Source organism: Periophthalmus magnuspinnatus, chromosome 5 (assembly GCF_009829125.3).
Source record: "Periophthalmus magnuspinnatus isolate fPerMag1 chromosome 5, fPerMag1.2.pri, whole genome shotgun sequence".
NCBI classification, from domain to species: Eukaryota; Metazoa; Chordata; class Actinopteri; order Gobiiformes; family Gobiidae; genus Periophthalmus; species Periophthalmus magnuspinnatus.
Genome location: NC_047130.1, coordinates 32,110,981 through 32,126,414, shown reverse-complemented (window position 1 = coordinate 32,126,414; position 15,434 = coordinate 32,110,981).

The following is a 15,434-nucleotide window of genomic DNA, read 5'->3' as shown; positions in this document are numbered from 1 at the left end:
ATTGTACAGGCTACATTTACATCTTAGTCCAGTTACTGTCTCCCAGGATTGGCCTAGAGTTGATGCCTCAACTTAAAATAATCTCTGCTCTCACTTTTGACCACAAGCCTTGGATCAGAAATCACATTTGAATATTCATGCAGTCAGTAGAAGTGTGGCATATGGTATATGCAAACGTCACAAGGACCCCTAATTTACATCTGAGAACAGTTACTGTTATGTTGCTGGGTTTAAATCACAAAATTCGACAGGTCTAATCTGTATTTTATTGAAATGGAGAACAAGAAACATGAATGTTGTCATCTATGTTGTCATAAAGCAAGCTGAAGGGCAAAGTCACTAAAAATCAGTGTAATGTGCAGATTTCCTTTTTGCATACTTCATATGAAAATACCATGTCATCAAAAGGGAAACCCAGCTCTGGGAGTATGACATTGCCTCATTCTAGAATCTGAAGCCATCAGTTTTATAACACAGTGAAACAGCACTAAAGTAAAGAGATCTTTTAATAGGCTGGATCTTTTAATAGTCTGAAGTAAATTGGGCAGGGGTAAGAAGAGTAGAGTGTACAAAGACTTACAGGAGTGAAGTTTTGTCTGAAGTGGATGTCAGATAGCAGGAGAGAAAAGAGTCTAAATATAAATCACAGTGAGTTGGATTTGTTATTGGAGGTATTCTATAAAAAGAAAATGCTTTCATGCGCCCTACTTTTAGGATAGATGGAGGCTCCTACAAAGTGCGTGAAAGTAAATGGAGGTAAAGCAGCTTAGAGACAGGGCTCTTTCTCGCCTGTTCTCTTAGTGGAACGTCCACACTGTTTACACTTCCACTCAGCACAATCACATGTTACACGGGAGTAGTACTCTTCAAACACAGATGCAGTTTCCATAAAGCACGGGCCATTTGTATGAGGGGGGAAAGGAGCTGACGTCCCCAAAATGTGTGCATGCAGCGCAACATGCTAACAGCCTTCTAAAGGTCAGAGCATGTTTGTTCTCTTTCTCTGAGTCATGCATGTGTTTGGGGCTATTAGTATGGAGTCTTAGGTAGAAGATAAAGACAATTAACATTCTTTGAATTTATACAGTATGTAAATACACAATTTAAAGGTGCTGTAGGTGATTTTACTGTCTTAAAAATGTTAAAACAGAACTAGTTCATTTTAAACAGTATGGAATGGTCCAGTTATTGCTCACTTACCTTATGCATTTTGAGCATCCCATTACTCATCATGATGAATTCATAAGCACTTTTCACAACTTTTAGAGACCAGACTGAAGCCATCATGGTAAAGCTAACAATAACTAGCTTGTTAACGGCATACTTCCTGTTTATCAGACAACAAAACGCTTTATAATTAGATGCAGACAGCACGCAATAGACATATTGTGACTTCAGGAGCTGCTTATACAATATATTTGTACTGGGGCAAGACAAATTTTGCTCATATACATGGGAAGAAATTGGGTTCAAGGCTTTTAATTAGTGTATAATTATAATTTCTTTCAAATTACTCCCATTTCTTGAAGCGACTTTAATGTTACCTTAGATCTTGACACTCAAGCTTTCAACATAAAATTAGACTATATTCTTATCAATATATAAGAAAAAGAGTTTGTTTTAAAATTACATCTCTTTGGTTTCTTATTTTTCTGGAGTTTTTTTTGGGAACTCCATTGACCACACCAGATGGACACTAATGTAGCGGCCTGGCATCATGCAGTAGCTTACACTGAGAATAAATGTGCTTACATCCTCACTGTTGGTTTTTAGCACCCAGCCAAAATACTTCTGCTGACTTTGGAAAATCATAGAGGGAAAACTTTTTGAAAGATGACATGTTAGTTATTCTTGCACTCACAGTAAATAAAACAAAATTTGGAATGGTGACAGGGAAGACTAATTCTATTCTCACAAAGGTAAATGAAGGTGCCTTTGATATTTAAACACACATATTTCATATTATTTTTAGTGTGCCTGTAATACTGATTGCAGTGCTAATGCATGAGGACTATTAAGCTTCATGCCTGGTTAAAGCTGTCCTGTGTCAGTGACAGAGGAGATAAAAGGGATGGACAGGAGGCGGGACAGGCAGGGGTCCAGATGTGTAGGTCTGCCCCGCTCAAAGTGCACCACCCAGACCAGATGTGCTCCTATGTCACAGCCACGGCTCAGAGAAGGCTATGTGAGCAGGGGGAGGGAGGACAGAGAACCAGGGGGCGGGGCCACGGGGGAGTCCACATCTGTTTAGATTATCCTGATCAGGCAGGGGGAGACAGAGAAGCCATCGGTTTTGTCCCTGTAGAGAGCCAGCTAGCTTTGTAAAACATCTGATCCATCAAAAATAAAACAGTAATAGGAAAGGTTGGTGAAATGTTATACAGAAGAGATTATATCACATGCATTTAAAAGTTAAACTTCAGCCAAACTAATTTGCATAATGCGAATAATGTTCCAAACCTTGACTGTAGCAAATAAAAGCAGTTTTAAATGTGTGTAAAATGTTCAAGTACATTTGGGATGTTCTTCCGAGAGGAGATTGTTCACCTGAGTAATTAAAATAAGACACAAGGCCAGTAATTATTGCCTGGCTGTGATGTCCTTTAGGTAAGGTGAAATAGACACTAAGACTAAGAGCTTTGTCATTGGTGTTAAGCCTCATTGATTATATGAACAATTTACTGCATGTGGATGATCAACCATAACATTATGACCATTACTATACACTACAAACTGCAATGAAACTTTTCTTTCAGAAGTATGAACTTTCCAAACACCTGTCGCTATGTATGTTGAGCACTGTTCCTGACTTGGATGTTTTGCTTTTGTCTGGGGTTGCCACGGCAAACCAGTTGCACTGTGATTTGACATCATTTTACATGATGCCCTTCCTCTTGCAGTCAGCCATGTTGTGACTGTAGTCTGTAGGGACTGTCTCATCCATGAACACAACATTGATCAGAGGTAAAACACAGTACAACCCTCGGATGGGCTGCTCTCACTCACTCAAACAACGTTTATATTTTAGGCCCTATTGTTTCCATTAAAGTTTATTCACAGCAATGGCAGCAAACCTGTGATTTACAGAGATCCATTCTTCTATGCAAACCAGCTGCAGCATTGTATCATTTGGTTGATGATGATTGAGCATATGGCTGCATGTGTTGACTCAAAGCCTGTTTGAGCCCTGTGATTGCCTCTCTATAACATGTCATTACCACCTCCAGATGAAGTGTACATGCTGTCTCCATCACTTATTTATGCTCAGTGTGTTTGAGCTTGTGCTTCTGCACACAACATAAGCCATGGCCCCTCCACATGTCATCATGCTTTAAGACATCTAATGAGAGTGCATGTAGCAATGCTGCTTTCTGTGCCAGCATGCTGTAACATAGAAAACAAAATAAATAAATAAATAAATAAAACAGTTTAATAAAAAATGTGTATACACACACACACACACACGCACACACACGCACACACACACATATATATATGAGGGTCATTCGATAAATAAGGTGAATTTTTCAATATAAGGACTTTTAATACAGTTAGAAGCTTACTTTTTTGTTTGTTTGTTTGTTTTACTTGTTTTTCACATGGATTTAATTTCTTTTGCAGATTAAAAAAAAAAAAAAACTGAGAGTTTTGGCAATTAACAAAGATGGCTGACCAAGAAGCATGCTCCAGGATTGAACAGCGGTCAGTTATCAAGTTTTTGGTTGCTGAAGGGTGCAAACCCGTTGAAATTCACAGGAGAATGTCAACTGTGTAATGTTCGATCACCTCAGGAGACCTCACTTCTGTCAGCCTACCAGGCCTGCCTTCATCCTCAACACTGCTCCGTCCTTCAATTTAGCTCACTTGTAGACATTTTTTTTGGCTGAAACATGTGTCACCATACACAGTTGACATTCTCCTATGAATATGGGTTTGCACCCTTCAGCAACCAAAAACTTGATAACTGACCGCTGTTCAAAACCTGGAGCATGCTTCTTGGTCCCTTCTGGGAGGAAGACCCTTTCTGTGTGGACTACCTTCCCTCTCTTTGTCACCATCCGGCTACACTCAAGCCGAATCACATTCCAATGTCTGTGCTGTAGATCCTTGTGGTGTGGATCAGTGAGTCGATGTTTTGCTCATTCTTAGCGTACAGCTTGATGTCATCCATGTAGAGGAGGTGACTGATGGTAGCCCCATTCCTGAGTCGGTATCCATAGCCAGTGTTGCTGATGATTTGGCTGAGGGGATTCAGACCTATGCAGAACAGCAGTGGGGACAGTGCATCTCCTTGGTATATGCCACATTTGATGGTCACTTGTGCAAGTGGCTTGCCATTGGCCTCAAGGGTGGTTTTCCACAACCTCATCGAGTTTGCAATGAAGGCTCTTAGAGTCCCGTTGATGTTGTACAGCTCCAGGCATTCAGTGATCCATGTGTGTGGCATTGAGTCGTAGGCTTTCTTGTAATCAATCCAGGCAGTGCACAGGTTGATCTTATGGATTCTGCAGTCTCGGGCGATTGTTTGGTCTACCAGGAGCTGGTGTTTGGCTCCCCTGGTATCTGTGCCAATGCCCTTCTGCGCCGTGTTCATGTATTGATTCATGTGCCCACTTATGTTAGCCGCGATGATGCCTGACATGAGCTATTAGGCCATTGGCTGATGGTTGGATGGTACTGTACCCTTTGAGGGATCCTTTTGGATCAGGATTCTACGCCCTTCGGTTAGCCATTCAGGGTGAGTCCCATCCTTTAGCAGCTGGTTCATTTGTGCTTCCAGGCGTGGATCCTGTCAGGGCCTGGTGTGGTCCAGTTTTTCATACCTGAGACTCTTTCCTGGATGTCTGTCACCATCCATCCATCCATCCATTTTCTTCCGCTCATCCGGAGCCGGGTCGCGGGGGCAGCAGTCTAAGCAGGGACTCCCAAACTTCCCTCACCCCAGACACATCCTCCAGCTCCTCCGGTGGGATCCCAAGGTGTTCCCAGGCCAGCTGAGAGACATAGTCCCTCCAGCGTGTCCTGGGTCTTCCCCGGGGCCTCCTCCCGGTGGGACATGCCCAGAACACCTCCCTAGAAAGGCGTCCAGGAAGCATCCTGAGCAGATGCCCGAGCCACCTCAGCTGGCTCCTCTCAATGTGTAGGAGCAGCGGCTCTACTCCGAGCTCCTCCCGTGCCGCTTGTATCCACGATCTTGTCCTTTCGGTCATTACCCAGAGCTCATGACCATAGGTGAGCTCTCGGTAATGACCGAAAGGACAAGATCGTGGATACAAGCGGCACGGGAGGAGCTCGGAGTAGAGCCGCTGCTCCTACACATTGAGAGGAGCCAGCTGAGGTGGCTCGGGCATCTGCTCAGGATGCTTCCTGGACGCCTTTCTAGGGAGGTGTTCTGGGCATGTCCCACCGGGAGGAGGCCCCGGGGAAGACCCAGGACACGCTGGAGGGACTATGTCTCTCAGCTGGCCTGGGAACACCTTGGGATCCCACCGGAGGAGCTGGAGGATGTGTCTGGGGTGAGGGAAGTTTGGGAGTCCCTGCTTAGACTGCTGCCCCCGCGACCCGGCTCCGGATGAGCGGAAGAAAATGGATGGATGGATGGATGGTGACAGACATCCAGGAAAGAGTCTCAGGTATGAAAAACTGGACCACACCAGGCCCTGACAGGATCCACGCCTGGAAGCACAAATGAACCAGCTGCTAAAGGATGGGACTCACCCTGAATGGCTAACCGAAGGGCGTAGAATCCTGATCCAAAAGGATCCCTCAAAGGGTACAGTACCATCCAACCATCAGCCAATGGCCTAATAGCTCATGTCAGGCATCATCGCGGCTAACATAAGTGGGCACATGAATCAATACATGAACACGGCGCAGAAGGGCATTGGCACAGATACCAGGGGAGCCAAACACCAGCTCCTGGTAGACCAAACAATCGCCCGAGACTGCAGAATCCATAAGATCAACCTGTGCACTGCCTGGATTGATTACAAGAAAGCCTACGACTCAATGCCACACACATGGATCACTGAATGCCTGGAGCTGTACAACATCAACGGGACTCTAAGAGCCTTCATTGCAAACTCGATGAGGTTGTGGAAAACCACCCTTGAGGCCAATGGCAAGCCACTTGCACAAGTGACCATCAAATGTGGCATATACCAAGGAGATGCACTGTCCCCACTGCTGTTCTGCATAGGTCTGAATCCCCTCAGCCAAATCATCAGCAACACTGGCTATGGATACCGACTCAGGAATGGGGCTACCATCAGTCACCTCCTCTACATGGATGACATCAAGCTGTACGCTAAGAATGAGCAAAACATCGACTCACTGATCCACACCACAAGGATCTACAGCACAGACATTGGAATGTGATTCGGCTTGAGTGTAGCCGGATGGTGACAAAGAGAGGGAAGGTAGTCCACACAGAAAGGGTCTTCCTCCCAGAAGGGACCAAGAAGCATGCTCCAGGTTTGAACAGCGGTCAGTTATCAAGTTTTTGGTTGCTGAAGGGTGCAAACCCATATTCATAGGAGAATGTCAACTGTGTATGGTGACACATGTTTCAGCCAAAAAAAATGTCTACAAGTGAGCTAAATTGAAGGACGGAGCAGTGTTGAGGATGAAGGCAGGCCTGGTAGGCTGACAGAAGTGAGGTCTCCTGAGGTGATCGAACATTACACAGTTGACATTCTCCTGTGAATTTCAACGGGTTTGCACCCTTCAGCAACCAAAAACTTGATAACTGACCGCTGTTCAATCCTGGAGCATGCTTCTTGGTCAGCCATCTTTGTTAATTGCCAAAACTCTCAGTTTTTTTTTTTTTTTAATCTGCAAAAGAAATTAAATCCATGTGAAAAACAAGTAAAACAAACAAACAAACAAAAAAGTAAGCTTCTAACTGTATTAAAAGTCCTTATATTGAAAAATTCACCTTATTTATCGAATGACCCTCATATATATATGTGTGTGTGTGCGTGTGTGTGCGTGTGTGTGTGTGTGTATACACATTTTTTATTAAACTGTTTTATTTATTTATTTATTTATTTTGTTTTCTATGTTACAGCATGCTGGCACAGAAAGCAGCATTGCTACATGCACTCTCATTAGATGTCTTAAAGCATGATGACATGTGGAGGGGCCATGGCTTATGTTGTGTGCAGAAGCACAAGCTCAAACACACTGAGCATAAATAAGTGATGGAGACAGCATGTACACTTCATCTGGAGGTGGTAATGACATGTTATAGAGAGGCAATCACAGGGCTCAAACAGGCTTTGAGTCAACACATGCAGCCATATGCTCAATCATCATCAACCAAATGATACAATGCTGCAGCTGGTTTGCATAGAAGAATGGATCTCTGTAAATCACAGGTTTGCTGCCATTGCTGTGAATAAACTTTAATGGAAACAATAGGGCCTAAAATATAAACGTTGTTTGAGTGAGTGAGAGCAGCCCATCCGAGGGTTGTACTGTGTTTTACCTCTGATCAATGTTGTGTTCATGGATGAGACAGTCCCTACAGACTACAGTCACAACATGGCTGACTGCAAGAGGAAGGGCATCATGTAAAATGATGTCAAATCACAGTGCAACTGGTTTGCCGTGGCAACCCCAGACAAAAGCAAAACATCCAAGTCAGGAACAGTGCTCAACATACATAGCGACAGGTGTTTGGAAAGTTCATACTTCTGAAAGAAAAGTTTCATTGCAGTTTGTAGTGTATAGTAATGGTCATAATGTTATGGTTGATCATCCACATGCAGTAAATTGTTCATATAATCAATGAGGCTTAACACCAATGACAAAGCTCTTAGTCTTAGTGTCTATTTCACCTTACCTAAAGGACATCACAGCCAGGCAATAATTACTGGCCTTGTGTCTTATTTTAATTACTCAGGTGAACAATCTCCTCTCGGAAGAACATCCCAAATGTACTTGAACATTTTACACACATTTAAAACTGCTTTTATTTGCTACAGTCAAGGTTTGGAACATTATTCGCATTATGCAAATTAGTTTGGCTGAAGTTTAACTTTTAAATGCATGTGATATAATCTCTTCTGTATAACATTTCACCAACCTTTCCTATTACTGTTTTATTTTTGATGGATCAGATGTTTTACAAAGCTAGCTGGCTCTCTACAGGGACAAAACCGATGGCTTCTCTGTCTCCCCCTGCCTGATCAGGATAATCTAAACAGATGTGGACTCCCCCGTGGCCCCGCCCCCTGGTTCTCTGTCCTCCCTCCCCCTGCTCACATAGCCTTCTCTGAGCCGTGGCTGTGACATAGGAGCACATCTGGTCTGGGTGGTGCACTTTGAGCGGGGCAGACCTACACATCTGGACCCCTGCCTGTCCCGCCTCCTGTCCATCCCTTTTATCTCCTCTGTCACTGACACAGGACAGCTTTAACCAGGCATGAAGCTTAATAGTCCTCATGCATTAGCACTGCAATCAGTATTACAGGCACACTAAAAATAATATGAAATATGTGTGTTTAAATATCAAAGGCACCTTCATTTACCTTTGTGAGAATAGAATTAGTCTTCCCTGTCACCATTCCAAATTTTGTTTTATTTACTGTGAGTGCAAGAATAACTAACATGTCATCTTTCAAAAAGTTTTCCCTCTATGATTTTCCAAAGTCAGCAGAAGTATTTTGGCTGGGTGCTAAAAACCAACAGTGAGGATGTAAGCACATTTATTCTCAGTGTAAGCTACTGCATGATGCCAGGCCGCTACATTAGTGTCCATCTGGTGTGGTCAATGGAGTTCCCAAAAAAACTCCAGAAAAATAAGAAACCAAAGAGATGTAATTTTAAAACAAACTCTTTTTCTTATATATTGATAAGAATATAGTCTAATTTTATGTTGAAAGCTTGAGTGTCAAGATCTAAGGTAACATTAAAGTCGCTTCAAGAAATGGGAGTAATTTGAAAGAAATTATAATTATACACTAATTAAAAGCCTTGAACCCAATTTCTTCCCATGTATATGAGCAAAATTTGTCTTGCCCCAGTACAAATATATTGTATAAGCAGCTCCTGAAGTCACAATATGTCTATTGCGTGCTGTCTGCATCTAATTATAAAGCGTTTTGTTGTCTGATAAACAGGAAGTATGCCGTTAACAAGCTAGTTATTGTTAGCTTTACCATGATGGCTTCAGTCTGGTCTCTAAAAGTTGTGAAAAGTGCTTATGAATTCATCATGATGAGTAATGGGATGCTCAAAATGCATAAGGTAAGTGAGCAATAACTGGACCATTCCATACTGTTTAAAATGAACTAGTTCTGTTTTAACATTTTTAAGACAGTAAAATCACCTACAGCACCTTTAAATTGTGTATTTACATACTGTATAAATTCAAAGAATGTTAATTGTCTTTATCTTCTACCTAAGACTCCATACTAATAGCCCCAAACACATGCATGACTCAGAGAAAGAGAACAAACATGCTCTGACCTTTAGAAGGCTGTTAGCATGTTGCGCTGCATGCACACATTTTGGGGACGTCAGCTCCTTTCCCCCCTCATACAAATGGCCCGTGCTTTATGGAAACTGCATCTGTGTTTGAAGAGTACTACTCCCGTGTAACATGTGATTGTGCTGAGTGGAAGTGTAAACAGTGTGGACGTTCCACTAAGAGAACAGGCGAGAAAGAGCCCTGTCTCTAAGCTGCTTTACCTCCATTTACTTTCACGCACTTTGTAGGAGCCTCCATCTATCCTAAAAGTAGGGCGCATGAAAGCATTTTCTTTTTATAGAATACCTCCAATAACAAATCCAACTCACTGTGATTTATATTTAGACTCTTTTCTCTCCTGCTATCTGACATCCACTTCAGACAAAACTTCACTCCTGTAAGTCTTTGTACACTCTACTCTTCTTACCCCTGCCCAATTTACTTCAGACTATTAAAAGATCCAGCCTATTAAAAGATCTCTTTACTTTAGTGCTGTTTCACTGTGTTATAAAACTGATGGCTTCAGATTCTAGAATGAGGCAATGTCATACTCCCAGAGCTGGGTTTCCCTTTTGATGACATGGTATTTTCATATGAAGTATGCAAAAAGGAAATCTGCACATTACACTGATTTTTAGTGACTTTGCCCTTCAGCTTGCTTTATGACAACATAGATGACAACATTCATGTTTCTTGTTCTCCATTTCAATAAAATACAGATTAGACCTGTCGAATTTTGTGATTTAAACCCAGCAACATAACAGTAACTGTTCTCAGATGTAAATTAGGGGTCCTTGTGACGTTTGCATATACCATATGCCACACTTCTACTGACTGCATGAATATTCAAATGTGATTTCTGATCCAAGGCTTGTGGTCAAAAGTGAGAGCAGAGATTATTTTAAGTTGAGGCATCAACTCTAGGCCAATCCTGGGAGACAGTAACTGGACTAAGATGTAAATGTAGCCTGTACAATCAGGGCAGCAACATAAAAGTCAGTGTAACCGGGTTGAGATGATCTGGACATGTATAAATGATGCTAGAAATGCTAGAGGAGAGGCAGTAAGGATATTGTCAGGTGCTATCTTGTATGAATGAAAAAAGAATGCAAATGGGAAAAGGGAAAGATGGGGAATATGATGATTTAATTCAGACTTTATAATTGATTCAAAGAAAAATGCCATTTCCCCTGAACTTTTAGTGCACCTTTTGGAGAAATTTCATGAACAAATTTATGTAGACAAATGTTTGCACACAACTATTAGACTAACCTTTCAATAAAAACGCCACTTGTTAGCACTAGAGACATCTTTCATAGTGGATTTTGTATAAATGCTGACAGTGTGATGAACGCCATACATCATTACGACCTCATTATGCCTTGAGTGAGTTTTATGACTGATTGGCCTCATATTGTTGTGCTCTTTGCCCAATCATTTCCATGCTGCTTGTGCAGGAATAATTCCCTAAGATAAAGACGTTTGTATCAATCACAAGAAGAAATGGTTCCCCGCTGTGTAATTACAGCTAATATGTTTTGGTTAAGTTTTCAGGGCAAAACATATTTTTCTGTTTTCATAAGGCTGTTATGACACTATGGCATTAATGTGCAATCAAGCTATATAATCATTTATGGTGGCAGAATATGTGAGACCCAAGGGAGCAGGTAAAAAAGGAGCAGCATTTTGGAGTACTTTTGCTAGCTTGTTAAAGGCATCTGGTTTAAGACTACATACGATCAATAAACATATCGACATGTGTAAACAAGTGGGCCTGTCCAGAGGTAGTAAAGGTAAACAACTAGCACAACTGTTGACAAATCTGCCTGAGCAGAAGAGATCATTTAGTGCAAAAGTCAAGTGCATGATGCTAGCAGGTGTGAAAGAAGACGAAGCAAATGATGGGGCAAAAAAGTTAGTTAGTTAAATTTAAAGACCTCAGAATCAGCACACAATGCGAACAGTAATCCTGACTCATTATTTCAAGTATGCTTAAATTAAGTTCCTCTCAACAAACAAGATGGTAGCTCTTTTTTCCTCCACTCACTTTACATGATTATGTTCTTTATGAACGTAAAGAATGGCATTTAAGTGTAATTGGGTGCGCTAGCCTGCCATACTGTATTGTAATTCCAGCGGATGAGCCGTTTGCTAAAGGCAAGTTTATAACTACATGGACATATTACCTGCTGCACTGTTAACAGTACCATGGTAGCTTCAGTGTATATCATGACAAAAATTGCAATACTAGTAATGCATACTTATTTAGCACTTTACAGTTCTATGCATTATTGATAAAAGGGGCTGTACCCATTTTTTGTGCATTGGAATTAAAGCAGGGTCAAAATAAAGCCATAGTGTGCTGTATATATCAAATTATTAAATGGTCATGTCATTTTTTTTTTCTTTTTTTTTTTTTAAACAGCGCTTTTATAGCTTCGAGGGACTCAAAGCGCTTTACATCAACACTCATAGATACACGTACACATTCATACACCAGTGTACATAGACACTGGGGCGAGGTGGGTTAAGTATCTGGCCCAAGGACACAATGACAGCATTCATCTGTGGGAGCTAGAATCGCACCACCAACCTGTGGGTCCATAGAACTGACTGCTCCACCTCTAACGTTTATGTCGAGAGCGGGATTCGAACCGCCAACCTGACAGGTCCAATCAGGGGTCTCTTCCAACTGAGATACTGTCACCCTGATAATGCATTGTTATTATGCGCAAACCAGAAAGTAACACTGGTACACTGTTAGCATGTTAGTTGTTGTTAACAGTAGCTTGAAGACAAAACTTCTGCTGCTTTTGAGAGTTGTGCAATATGCCAACAACCCCATTAATTAGGATATTAGGAATGTATTGAAATGAATGAAAGTGATGAATACGTTTGGACTGCTGCAAACATTTAAAATGAACTAGTTCTGTTTTTCACATTTTTAAAAAAGTAAAAAAACAGGTCATTGTACCTTTAATTCTTCATGCTTGGAGGAGATAGTTCTGAAGTCATTGCCTTGGGGTGGACTTCAGACCACCAGCAATCACTCATATGCCACATTCATAGGCAAAGTGAGTGAAGTGTCTTGCTAGAGATCAAACCACCAAGCTTCGGTTTGGTGGGGAAGTGGACAGTACAAAACAGGCTAAACGATGTAAATAATGACTTAGTGCTGATTTAAACTACCCATTCACTACCTGAGAGTCAGGTGTGATGTGTGATGTACATAGCAGAAATGTCTGGTGAATCATTAGACAGTTTGTGCTTCATGATATAATTTCAGCTATGAGGTCAAACAAACAAAAACATTTAGAAGGGAGAGCAGATTATGCTGCAATTAAAACATATACCGTTGTTATCTCCAGCATATCCCTGTGGTGAGGAATCTTAATTAGCTTTTAATACCAGCTCAACCTTTGATAACCTATTACATAATATATTTGCGTACATTATACAGCTCATTCTGCATACAATACACGTAAAATGTGCATACTCCTCACTAATGTATTCTTCCAGTATGTTGTTCACATATTAAGGAGCCCCAAGGGCACAGCAATCTTAAAACTGCGACAATATTGTTTTAAGATATTCTGTCTGCTTTTGTAGATTAAAATAGGGTGGTTTTTGTGGTTATTATTTATTTATAGTAGGTTTATCCAAGGACTAAAACTTTCCACATAGGACATTTTGCACTAAATCTGTTCTTTTTAGAAACTGGGCTGATGCCTGACATTGGCTGCTATTAGTTGTGTGGAGGGGCAAGAGCATCAGGTGTGTGTTGTTTTGGCCCATGTAACCCAAGTCCCCCTGCCCCCCTCCTCACCACAGCATAATCCCGCTGTAAAGCACAGTCCATTATTCATGCAGAGCTTCCTCTCTGTGGGTTAGCTTACCTCTCGTCGTGTCCCGCAAGCTTCCTGTGTTTGTAGGTCAGTAGCAGGATTGAAACCAGACACTCACCGCAAATAAATAAATTTTTCTTTTCCAAAACAACAACATACCTCTAACCAGCTTTATTGTCTTTTCTCGACATAGACTTAAATGTGTTTTTTTTTTTGGCTTATCAGGTTTTTATTGGAAAAATAATAATAATAATAATAAAAATCCTTGTAATGTTAATTTGTTTTGCAGGAGGTGCAATTTATTTAGCATAATTAATGTTTTGTACAGACCAGAAGTAGAAGTTGATGAATTTTAAGATTTTCACTCAGTCCCTGGACAGAGGCAAAGTGACAGCAGGTTCACCGTGTGCAAGTTCTGAAAATAGCGGCTGAGCATGTGGCATTTAAAATACAGTCAAAAAGACCAACTACCAAGCACCAGCAGAGAGAACTATGATGCAATCAGAAAAGCTAATCGTTTCATAATATTACATTTGGCTCATTTATTTGAGCACACAGCTGACAGAAAGTGCAGTCACGATTTGAGGGCCACGATTTCCAGAAGCATCCCAGCGGCCAAGAGCCTGGCCCTCTGGCTGTGTCGCCATGACAACCACATGAGGTAAATGGAAGCAGCAGAATCCCCATCACGACCACCATTCCTCGTCACAGCCCTTTTTTTCAGCTGTACGGATTATAACATGTCTGAGCCAGAGTCACATGCTCTGTCCACAATTGTCTGTGTTTGAAATGCTAAATTCCTCTATAAGAGCCTCTCTGTTCATTTGCTTTGACGCATGTGAGCAGCATTATTCCGCTTTCATCCCAGCCAATGTGCAGTGCCCTGGGGGTTAGGGTTGTTCTCATTCGCAGATCCTTTGTCTCCAGTTTACTTCAGGAAACCAACCTAGCAAGCAGAAATACAATGTAGACTCACACAAACACAATACTTCTACTCTAAAGATTAAATTTATCCAATGAATTTCTCTTAGATATTTTTCATTAGTCTTCTCCTTCCAGAGAGGGAAAGTGTGTCTGGGAGCAGGCTGTTTAGTTGGCTGTGCAAGCAAATGTCTCTAATTTCTCAAACACTGATTCCCAAAATAGTGCCTGAATTTGCATACCTGCAGCGTGGCAGCAGTAGTGTGAAATAACACACTGTGTACTGTTTACAGATGTGTGAGTGCCGATGCTGAGGCAGAGCCACTCAAGGAATAAGGGAGTCGACTCATGCTGCCCATGACTACACAATAAAAATCATTATTAGCATCTTTCTGAGCGCTGACTACCATCTGTGTGAGTTGGCACATTGCAAACAGACATTTTGGATGACATAACAAAATAAAGAAAAAACGCTTTTATTTTTCTACCAGATAAACAGGGACATATGGACTGAAATTGAGTTGCCTTGATGCCCTGCCACATTGGATTTCTTCATATTTATTTTAAAGTTATAGGATGAGTCCTTTGTTCTTTTTGTCTCCAGTAACCTAACAGTTTCATTATCCTCTCATCATTTTACTTTCTGGCTGTTGGTCTGAAGTTACTTTTGAGCTTGTTACTGACTTTTAGTATTATTGATTACCTTTCACACAGAATCAGATTTCTTCAACAGTATTAACATTTCCATGACATTTTCCCTTGATACTCCATCTCAGTCATTCACTGCGTGAGTCATTATAGCAGGCAACTATCTATACTGTATTTATTATCCTACAAAGTTTACATTTGTATGACATTTGAAAGTCACATGACAGGTTCATTATTACATGGAAATGTGCATGTAGAGTGTCCTTTCACTATTACTGATGGCAATACTAATGAGGAACACAAACCACTGTGGCTTCAGCAATCTGTTAGCGTTCACAATATTTGTTTTTTCTTTTCACATCTGCACTGAGAGAAGAAATTGTTCACAGCTCAGATCTCGTTTTTTATCCATTGTTGGTTGCCATTTACATTTCTGTCTGTGACATCCTTTCTGCTCCATATCTTCTATTTGCTGAATTATTCATACTTTACAAAGATGTGAAGACCCACTCCATTCGACAGCCGTAGGATGTGGGTAAAAACAC